The following is an 11,098-nucleotide window of genomic DNA, read 5'->3' as shown; positions in this document are numbered from 1 at the left end:
CGAGCAGGCTTCCGCTCCAGCTTCTCGTCCCTCGGAATCGCCGCGTGTTTCCTTCTTGTCCGCCAACGTACTCATCCGCAGTCTTCGTCCCTCGGTCGCACCCCGTGTCGACCTTCTCGCTAGCTGCGTCTCTTGCTCCTCGAGCAGTCTTCCGCTCCGGCTTCTCGTCCCTCAGAACCACCGCACGCTTTGTTCTCGCCCACCGGTGTACTCTTTCACAGCGCCTCATCCCTCGGACGCACTATGTGTCGTCCTTCTCGCTAGCTGCATCTTTCGCTCGATTATCTGTGCTCCTAAGCTCCTACATACTTAGACACAAGGTTAAAAACACACAGAACCTAACTTAACTTGTTGATCACACCAAAACAACATTGGGGTTCCAACAGGAATGCCTTAGAGTGAGGTCAGATGGCCGGAAGCCGGTTGCAAGTATCTGAGAACATCATCGCTGATGAAGTCGGCCGAAAAATGGATCTGGAAGTGGAGAAGATATCGGAATCGCCGAAGATGCCTGCGCGACGCGAATATTATGCGGAGAGATCGACAAAAATGAAACTACTGTAGCTTCTCATTTAAATCAGATCTGAGATCTGAATGGATGGCTGAAATTGATTTGGATCTTGATCAACGGTGGAGAGTCACTTATAATCTGATTCGAAGGTATTGGTCTTGATCAAGGGTCTGGATTTACTCTTCCCTAGGTCGGATGGACCAGATGTTCAATAGATGGCTCAGATCCCTCCGATCTTTGATGAACGGTCCATAATGCTCTACAACTTGATCTTCTCGTTTAAACAATGATTCGATCACAAATTCGGTTCAAATAAATCCACATCCAAGATCCTTTGATGCCTACAAAATAAGAATCAAATATTAACATCAAATAACATAAAAATAAGATAACTTGCAATTAAGTCCAAGAATACATACAATGCACGAAATATGAAGCAAATATAGGTTTCATCTATGAACATAACATCAAACCATGCATGTATGAATCAAAATAATACAGTAAAATCATGGTTATCAACCACCCTCCTTATCATCACAGTAGATTAGCTTACTATTGTCTACTTGTATTTACCTTGATTATTGCATATTTTTTATTTACTATTTACAGTCAGTTTTTATCAGTTACAATTAGGAATGTGTTTAATAGACTAGGACTCTTAATTTTAAAATTGCTTTTAATTTTTAAAAAAAATCTAGGGTAAAATTCATTATTTATTTTTCTAAAAACTTTCCTTATTTTTAGAATTTTCAAAATTACTTTTAGCCTTGGTCTAGATCAAACTCTTAGAAAGCATGTTCCTATAGATCTAGGACTTGAGCATCTCACCAACACACTAAAACTACCTTGTTTGTGTATTGCTAAACTTAGAAAGGGATGAGGTGCATAAGCAGATTGCCTGGACTTAAGATGCTTATATCAGTGCATCAATACAAGTCTGTGCATTAAATACCAAACTAATAGTAATCAGGTTAAGTTTTTCAGCTTAGTCAAACACTAACTGGATAATTTAACTTAACCTGACTAATCAAGTGAAAACTGCTATCTTCTGATAATTAGTAAGTAACTAATGGTTAGACAGTTAAAGACATTTTTTTTAGTTGTCTATTTTGAAATAATGTCAAGTTCAGGGTGAGGATTATTAACTTAAAAATTATTTTAAAAATTGCTTCAATTTTTTTCTAGTATTTTCAAAGACATTTTTAAATTTTCAAAAGTTACTTTAAACCTAGCTATTTTCAAAATATTTCTTGTTTTGAAAAATAATTTTAAATTTTTTAACCTTAAAGTTATTTTTGCAAAAACCTTTCTTTTGAAAACCTTATGAAAAATTAGTAGATTTTGAAACCATTTCTAATTTTCTAATCTTTAAAGTTATTTTTACAAAAAAAAACCTTAGAATTATCAAAAATTTTGTATCTTTTGGAAATCTTATATTTTGAAAATTTTGTAGCTTTGGAAAATAATTTCAAATCCTGACATAACGTTTTTACTTTCACTTTACAAGATGTCTTTAAAGATTTTCTTCAACTTCCCCAAGTAACTTATTTTCTAAGCTATTTTTCACTCCCTCAAGTAATCCTGAAAATTTTCTATTATCAAAGGTTTTTTTTTGTTACTTTACTTAGCAACTTTTTTCCATGTATTGTTTATTCCTAGTTTTTGATGAATATCAAAGGCGGAGAGTTAGGTGGATTAAGTTAGGAAACTATCAAGCATAACATCAAAACAAGACTAACTTAAAAATCATATTATTTATTTTTTTATATATTATTTTTTCTTAACTTAATCCAGATTGTCATTGCATCAAAAATGGGGAGATTGTTGGTGCAGGTTGCACTAACGGTATAACTCAGGTTTTGATGAATGACAAAGTAAGTTAAGTTAGGTTTAATGTGACCTAACGATTTAACTAAGTGTGCAGGAGAAGTCCAGATGGGTCGACGGACAGATCAGATATCTGGCAAGAAATCCAGCTAGGTCAACGGATCAACCAGATAGTTGGTACGAAGTCCAGATAGGTCGACGGGCTGACCGAATATTTGGCATAAAGTCCAGCTTGGTCAACGAGCCGACTGAATAGGTGGCATGAAGTTCAGACAGGTCGACGGGCTGAGTGGATGTCTAACAAAGCGGTAAGTTAAGGTAAGTCACTGGAGGAGAGTGACTTGGTGAGGACGCATTCCCCGTTTAAGGAAACAGTAGGCGTTGATCCAACTTAGATTCATTTGAAAAATCTAAGTTAAGATCTTAACTAGATTCTGGTCTCAAGGAGACAGAATCTAATTACTACTTTTTACTATAATTGTGCTAATACTTGTTTTACAGGATAATATAAGTTTTATTGTCTCAGACTAACTTTATTTTGTAGGAAATAAAGGCTATTGGAAAAGTTGGTCGGGGGCCCGAAAGGGATCCGGGCGCTTGGAATGCCAAAAGTTATCTCGTCGCCAGCTTGGAGTGTGTTGATTGGATAGGCTGATATCGCGGTCCAGGTGCCCGAAACTACCTATATAAGCAGCCTCCCACCAAGGGCAAATTACAACAACTTTCTTCTGTGATCGCCTTCTTGCGTGCTGCTCTAAAGATGCTCCTGCGACGCTGTGAAGCTTCTCCGACAACCTGAGACTTTGATTTTTATTTCCCTTGTCGGTAATTTTATATTATAGTTCTTGTGCTTATCGTGTAACCCTTTTTGTGAACTATTAGTGGATTGCCCAACGAAAGCACTCGACGAGTGTGAGCCTTGGAGTAGGAGTCGACAAAGGCTCCGAATCAAGTAAAACTTGGTTTGTTAGTGTTGTTCTTATTTTTCTCTTCCGCTGCATACTCAATTTAATTATCTATTTTCGATGATCGCTATTCACCCCCCCCCTCTAGCATTCTTTCCGATCCAACAGAGCCAGCTACCCACTTCGACTCTTGCTCCTTCTCATTCTAAGGAGCACCTCAAGGGCCGGTATGCCTTCACTTCTTCCTTCCAACTGTCATCCCTACAAGTGTTGGGCTCCATTCCTTCTGTTAGCAAATCTCCCAACTGTGGTCAGATGCAACTCCATGGGGCTTTGGCCGATTCATGGAAAAGCACTGCCAACCAGGTTTTGGAATGCCTGCAACTAGACTTGGCCGACTTGTTCTCTCAACGATTGGTGTCGATGAGTTTTATCTGTTTCTTTTTCGTATCCTTGAAATACTGCTAATCCTCACCTGCTCTCGATAGACCTGTGTTATGGGGTTGAGCTTTTTATAGTACATGGCTGGTCTGTATCGGGAGAACGAGCCCTTGAGGACTCGTATTCAGGAGATAGCGTCTCTTGTTGGTGCAGGTTTCACTAAAATCAAACCTAAGTTTTGATGTTTTCAAAGGTTTAAGTTAAGTCTTGTTGTGATCTAACAAGTTGACTAAGTGTGCAGGCTATTTACTCAACTGAGAAAGGCCTAGTTAGAGGTTAGGCAGGAGAAGTCTTAGCAGATCGTGGAACTAAGGTAGAAAGGCCAAGTGGGTCAAGAGGACCAGACACTTGGCAGTGGGATCGAGAGGTCTAGAGGACTGAAGATGGAGAGAAAGTCCTTGCGAATCGATCAAAGGTAAGTGAAAAGTCCAAACAGATCTAGAGGATCAAAGTTTGGCAGGTAGGTTGAGGTAAATAACTGGAGGAGCAAGAGTGAGTTCATGTTCCTGAAAGGAACAACCTAAGGCCGTTAATCCAACTGAAGAAACCGAAAATGTTTCGAAGGTGAGATCAAGACAGTTCTACTGTCTAATATTACTCATGCATTTTATATATTACTGTGTTAATCTCTGTTTTACAGGAATATACTGTTTAACTCTATTTTGTAGGTTCATCCTGATCGGTCAACCGAACAGGAGGATTAGCCCACTGAACAAGGTTAACTCAAAATACACATCAGTTCAGATCAAAGTAGAGCAAAATCCAATCAGAGCTTGATCGGTCGACCGAACCCTGACGATGTGACACAGATCAGTTCGGTCAGAAGCAGAGAAGGAAATTAAGCTGATCGATCGACCAAACCAGGAGATTGGTTGACCGAATGATCACCTCATCAATGCAACATTAAGTGTGAATCTCGACGAACAGGGGAATTCTCTGTTCGATCGACCGAAAAAAGTGATCAGTCGACCGAACACATTAATGTCATTAAATGACGAAGATCGAATCAACATCAGATCTCAGCGAAAATAGAAGGGATCTAGTTCGGTCAACTGAACCTAAGGATCAGTTGACCGAACATCGATAACTCTTATAAAAGTGAGCTTTAGGTCCGAGGCTGTGTAACGAAGCAATGAAATTTGTTTGGTTTGAAGTTCATCTCTGTGCTAGCTATTGTTGTTTGTGCTACTGCTCTACAACTTGTCTTCATGCAAGCAACTATTTCGTTCAAGTGTCGACCGAGCTTCATTTTCCATATAAGTGTCAGTATACTTTTATTTTAAAGCTTGCATTGTACTTAAACTCACATAAGATAGTAGATTGTTACTGTTGATGTAATCGACCTAGGTTTGATCGCTACGATCATGGTTTTGATATGTGTGTCAAAGAGTTTAAGTTAGACTTTCATATGTGTTTGATATGTGTGTTTGAGTCTTACAGGACTTGGTGAAACACACATGAGGAGCTTGGTGCAGCTAAGCTTGGGAAGCTCATCCTAGGACTCAGATCCTTTTGCTAGTGAAGGATGGTGTGGAAGACATCCGAGGGACCAACGGACGAGGAGCAATGGAGTGGAGCTGAGGGAAGCAGGCTTCAAGGCAACGTGAAAGATGGCACGGAGAGGAGCCGCGGGCTCGGGTGCATCTGAGGGACGAAGGCCAAGGAAGAGGGCTTCAAGGGCGACTCCGGAGAGGATGAGTGTGAGTATGTAACCAGGTGCAGTCAACTGCATGTTTTAGCAGTTGATTGCACTAGTCGACTGCATGTTTTAGCAGTCGACTGGCAGCGAACAGAAATATTATGTTCGCTCAGCCAGTACCGATTAGTCGACTGATACTTTTACCAGTCGACTGGTAAATGACCATTGGTGCTGTAAAGTAGCCGTTGGCTACCTCCAACGGTAACACCAGTCAACTGATGATTTTACCAGTCGACTAGTGCCGAGATGAGTTGATATGATGATCAACTCTCTCCTCTTATTTATAGGAAGCTTTGGGGCTTAAAGGAGGTTACTCATACTTGTTGAATAATTCCTTAGCAATTGTCCAAAGCTTCCAAGCCATTCTCTTCCTCCTAATCTAAGTTTTCATCTTGTAAGAGGAAGAAAGCTTTGTGAGAGTTGTACTCCACCGAGAATGAGTAAGAGCTAGTCGGATATTGTCGGGGATTGATCCACCTAAGGATCAAGGGTTTGTCCACCTCAAGGACACGTCGTGGAGTAGGAGCAAGCAATCTCTGAACCACGTAAAAGAATCGTGTTAGTGTCTGTATTCTCTCTCTGCTTTCATTGTTTTAGTTTTAGTATATTCCGCTTGCGTAAACTAACCGTGTAGAAAAGAAAGTAAATTGGGGGTGACCTAGCTATCTAACCCCCCTTCTAGCCGGTCACTGATCCCAACAGTTACTATCTTATATTCTTACATATTGTACGCACTTTTTCTTTCCAAGATTTTCGGAAAGAAGAGTTTTATTGGATTGCCCAACGATGCGATCAAGGATCGCGGGCCTTGGAGTAGAAGTCGATCTAGGCTTTGAACCAAGTAACCGAATCTGTTCTTTACTTTCCACTGCATGACTTTGATTTAAATGATTAAAAGAAACGTTTTTAAAAGTATGATATTCACCCCCCTCTATCGCACTCTTTCGATCCTAAATCTCCTACGACGGTCAGTCGTATTTTTGACTTAACAACTACTGACAGCCTGATCCAATCCCATCTGTAGATGGCGGAAGAGCAGATCCAAACTGCCAGGAGCATGGCTCATGCAGAGTCAGAGAAAGTACAGTCCCTATAGACTGCCCTGAGGACTAGCGTGTCCAAACTTAAGTCTGAGGGCTTGAGGCGTGCCCAGATCCTAGCTGATTTAGAGGAGAGGGAAATAGAGGTGATCACCCTCTCTTTGCGGCAGCGGGAGCTCCAAGAGGCGCACAACTCTCTGAAGAGAGACCTGGCAATTAAAACAGCAAATCTGTCTACGGTCGCTAATCGGGAGACTACCCTTCAGAAGCAGTGGGAGACGATTCAAGCTGTTCTCAAGTCTGTGCGAGACAAACTTTCAACGGCCAAGGCAGAGACCACAGCCACACGCCAAGAGTTAACTGAGGCATGAGCTGAAGCACACAAAGCTGGAAAAGAGCTAAAGGAGTATCAGGAAGGCAAGAACTCTCACTTAACAGCTTACAAGACCTCCTACCTAGCCTCCAAAGAGTTTGGGTTGAAGATAGGCAACCTTATCGACCAAATGCTTTTCTATGGTGGTGCAGGGGCCTTGCTGCAGCTACAAGAGAAAGTCTTGCTCTGGTCAATTCCTCCTGAGAACTTCCTAGACTGGACCTGTCTCCTGAACGAGCTTCCTGATGAAGTCTTCCCTTCCTTTGAATAGTTTGTGTTCCATTGTCCCTATCTTTATTTTGATTTTGAAGGATGTAAAGCTTTAAGTTTCACTACGACCTTAATCCTAAAATTTCTTCAAGAAGTTGTGGACGAGTTACATGAGTGGACCTACGGTTAGCGTGAAATGTGGTGTTAAATTGTCTAAGGGAATCCGTCCAAGGCCTTAATTCACTTTGGTTTATAGGAGTAGGTAACTTGTCAAGTGTCTGACTCTCTCAGGGATGCCTGGTCAGTCTATCACCTGGGCAAGCCTCGGCAAGAATCATTCCACCTGCTTGGGCACTTTAATCCTTACTAACTGCTCCATCTCCCTGACCTGGTTATTTAGTATAACTACTCGATCAGTAGCAAGCCCCAGCGATTCCCGAGCCCCCTAGCCCTGGGAGGCTCGTTGTAGCTTCGCCTATTTTCAATGTCATATAGATTTCCACTCTAATTTTACCACGTGTCCTTTTCTATGGCATTTTCTGACAAGACCACTTACGCACCAACTTCCTAGATGATCCGACGGCCAACATTCCTTCCACACCTATGATTGACGTTCGCCACCTCATCTGTGGATCACCTGATTGGCGCTAATGTTGAGGTGTTCTATCAAGCATTCCCCCCACCTACCTATTATAAATAATCCACTTCTCTTATTCAGACTTCTCGCTAATAGTTGAAGTCCCCTTCTCTTCTCTTCTTCTGTTCGCACCTTTACCCTTCGGTCTTCTGTTTGTTGCCTTGGCCTTTCCATGGATTCTCCCTCACCTAAGTATGCTCTTGGAGTCTCCACTTTCAGCGGTGTAGATCTAGACGATCTCCACTTCATGTATGTAGTGTCTGCCACCATGCATATTGATCCGGTGGTAAGAACAGGGACCCCCCTCTGAAGGAAGTCAACGTCACGTGGAAGTCAAAGGGTCAAACGATCGACCGGAGAAGGGGAGACCGGTCGGCCGAACGGGGTCTCAGCGGAATCAAAGACAACCCGACGGGGAGTCGGGTCTCCGACGTTCATGGGGAATAGGGTCGCCGGGCCAATCGGGGAGCCCGCTCTGCCGAAGGCATAAAGTAGCATTTACTGTGAATAGTCAATAGAGCACACGACCGAGAATCTCCCGAGCGAACCAGCACATACGACCGGTCGGACGTGAGGGGACTGCCGACCGGCCGGACGCTCGGCATGGGGTAAGAAGAGACAAAAGGACAAGGGAACATCTTCTGACAGCGGGTATGCTCAACGACCAGACCATACGCAGGATCTTACGACAGAGGGTTCCGCTGTCCCATCAGAGATGTGCTCAGACTGTAGCAGCATGGTGTCAGGTAAGCTCTTCTGACATATCCATATTGAGGTATGGTTGGAGGACACGTATTCGCCTCGGTATGTGTGCGGGAGCCTCTTCACAGCTCTATATAAGGGGCCTCACACTTCGCCGGAGGTACGCATTCTCGCATATTCGAAGCCACCTCTTTGCTGTCCACTTGTCTGATTTGAGCGTCGGAGGGTCGTCGCCGGGAATCCCCTCCCGGCCCGACTTCCTTGCAGGTTCGCCGGAGGTCCGTACGACCAGTTGGAGATCCACGTCAGCAGTTCGGAGAGCACCACGTGCCCAGCGTCCGTTGAGTCAGCGTTCGGACAGGATCACATATCATCATACCCTCTGAGGTCCATCAACTCTTCCGACCACCTCAGGGCTATGTGATCTTTTTCAAAGAACAAGTTATGGCTGACCTTCATTATTTTTAAACTCTAACCACTTAGCGGTTATTTTCAAAATCCCACAGTGCTCAAGCTTCTAGTTTAGCAGGGGCACCACGTCAGTCCTAAAACCTATAATGTCGGGGCATTCATCAAAGGATTAGTTAGTTGGTAGAGTTAGATGCTTACAAAAAAGTTACAAATAACGTATTAAAGAGTTAAACAATGACAACAATTTACAAATAACGTACCTAAGTTTTTGAATTGATCAAAAGGCGCATGTTACTTTGGTATTTATAAAGGGCGTACCTTTTTAAGTGCACTTCCCGTTCTATCCTCCTGACAAATTTGACATTTTCTGCCATTTTTTTCTCTACCATTTTTCTCTCTCTCTCTCTCTCTTCTCTTTCTTCTCTTCTATGCATGCAACTTTCCGCTTATTTTTCCTCTTCTCTCTTCTCTTTCTTCCCTTTTTTCATGCATGCATAACATATGGATAATATTTTATAAGGTTTAATTAATTTTTTATAACATTTTAATACATTCAGAGAAACTAAAATAAATAATAGATAGCATATTTAAACTCTTTGCAATCCTAGAAATTCACAGGAACTGAAATGAATGTAATCTGAGATCTTTAGGTCCATTAGTGGGTTTCAGTCAAAATTTACTGATAGATCTAAAGAGCTCCGATTGCACTTATTTTAGTTCTTGTGGATTTTTAAAGTTACAAGGAGTTTAAATATGATATCCATTATTTATTTTGTCTTCTCAAAGATATTAAATTGTAATAAGAAAAAATTATCAAAATTCTCCACGTTGGACCTGATATGATTCCATATCAAGCCCAATAATTTAATGAAACATGATATCTTAGCTCAATCATAGTTAGTTATTCTATGAAAGTATATGTTGGATCGAGTCGCAAGTGAGAGGGGGGAGGGGGTGAATCATGTGATTTTGAAAAATTTATCTTTTTCTTTTTTAAAAACAAAGTGCACAATGGAAAATTAAGTAAGAAAGTGAATAGAAAAGCAAGTAAAAGAGCATGTGTTCGATTTTACTTGGTTCAAAGTCTTTGGCGACTCCTACTTTAAGACACAGGTCTCGCGGATCTATCGATGGGTAATCCACTAAAGTACCTTTTCTAGTACTTTTGGAAGAGGGAATCGAGTACAAAAGAATTCGGAACAAGTGCAACACACTGCACTTGTCCTTTAGTAGTAATTAGGCACACAAATGAAAAGATTACCAAACACTCTTTCAATATGGTCAGCTTGAGCTCGGTGTTTGGGCGACTTCATAGTAGTAAACGAGTGTAGTAGCGTCGCAACAGAGTTGTAGCAGGAAGCCAGAGCGTTCGGAAGTCCGATTAAAAGCACAGATGTTCGTATAAGTATTGTATTTGGTGGCTTGGGTGAGCACCCTTTATATTGAGCATGGAAGGCATCTTCAAAGGCCTTGAAGGCGCCTCCAATGTAGCAATTTTGATCTCGAACAGCTCGGTCCTTATCTTTGACGAATTCTGAACTTTATCCTGTGATAAGCGCCTTCCATGCACTAAAGGCGCCTTCTATGAATAGTGCCAAGGCACCTTCCATAAAAGCGCCTTCCATCCCTTGGAATGCACATCGGATACTATTTGCCCGAGGATTTTTTTGCTCTTCTTGACCTGCAAAGCGTGTTAATCCAATAAACAAAATAATAACCTGCAAGATAAGTGTTAGCACAATAATACTGAGTGGTAATTAGATCATATCTTCTCGATACTAGGATCTAATTAAGGTCTTAGTTTAGGGGTTCGAAATGGGCTTAAACTGGACCAACGCCTATTGTCCCTCAATCGGGATGCGTCCTCACCGAGTCATTCTCCTCTAGTGACTTACCTTTACTTACCAACTTGCAGTCAGTTGACTAGCCTCTTGACCCACTAAGTCTTCATGTCAGTGGCCAGGTCCGTAAACCCAACTGGACTTCTGCCGGCTATCAGGTCTCACGGATCCAACCGGACTTTCTGCCAGATATCAAGTTGGTCCGTTAACCTATATGGACTTCACACTAGCTATCCGGTTCCTCGGACCTAACTAGATTTCAGCCTAGTGTCAGGTCCTCCAGACCCATCAATTCCTCCACACTTGATAAAGTATTTAGATCATAAATACGCCTAACTTAACTCATTTTTCATTTATCAAAACCTGAGTTAAATCATTAGTGTAAACTGCACCAATAGTATAAACTCTGCACTATAAATTTGAATGAATTCTCTAGTATTACTATGCATTTACAATCACAGATGAATTGTTGATGAATTTTCCAGTCTTCCTCTTCTTTAA

Source organism: Zingiber officinale, chromosome 2A (genome assembly GCF_018446385.1).
Source record: "Zingiber officinale cultivar Zhangliang chromosome 2A, Zo_v1.1, whole genome shotgun sequence".
Taxonomy (NCBI): Eukaryota; Viridiplantae; Streptophyta; class Magnoliopsida; order Zingiberales; family Zingiberaceae; genus Zingiber; species Zingiber officinale.
The sequence above is the reverse complement of the archived record's forward strand: the minus strand, read 5'-3'. Positions refer to the sequence as shown.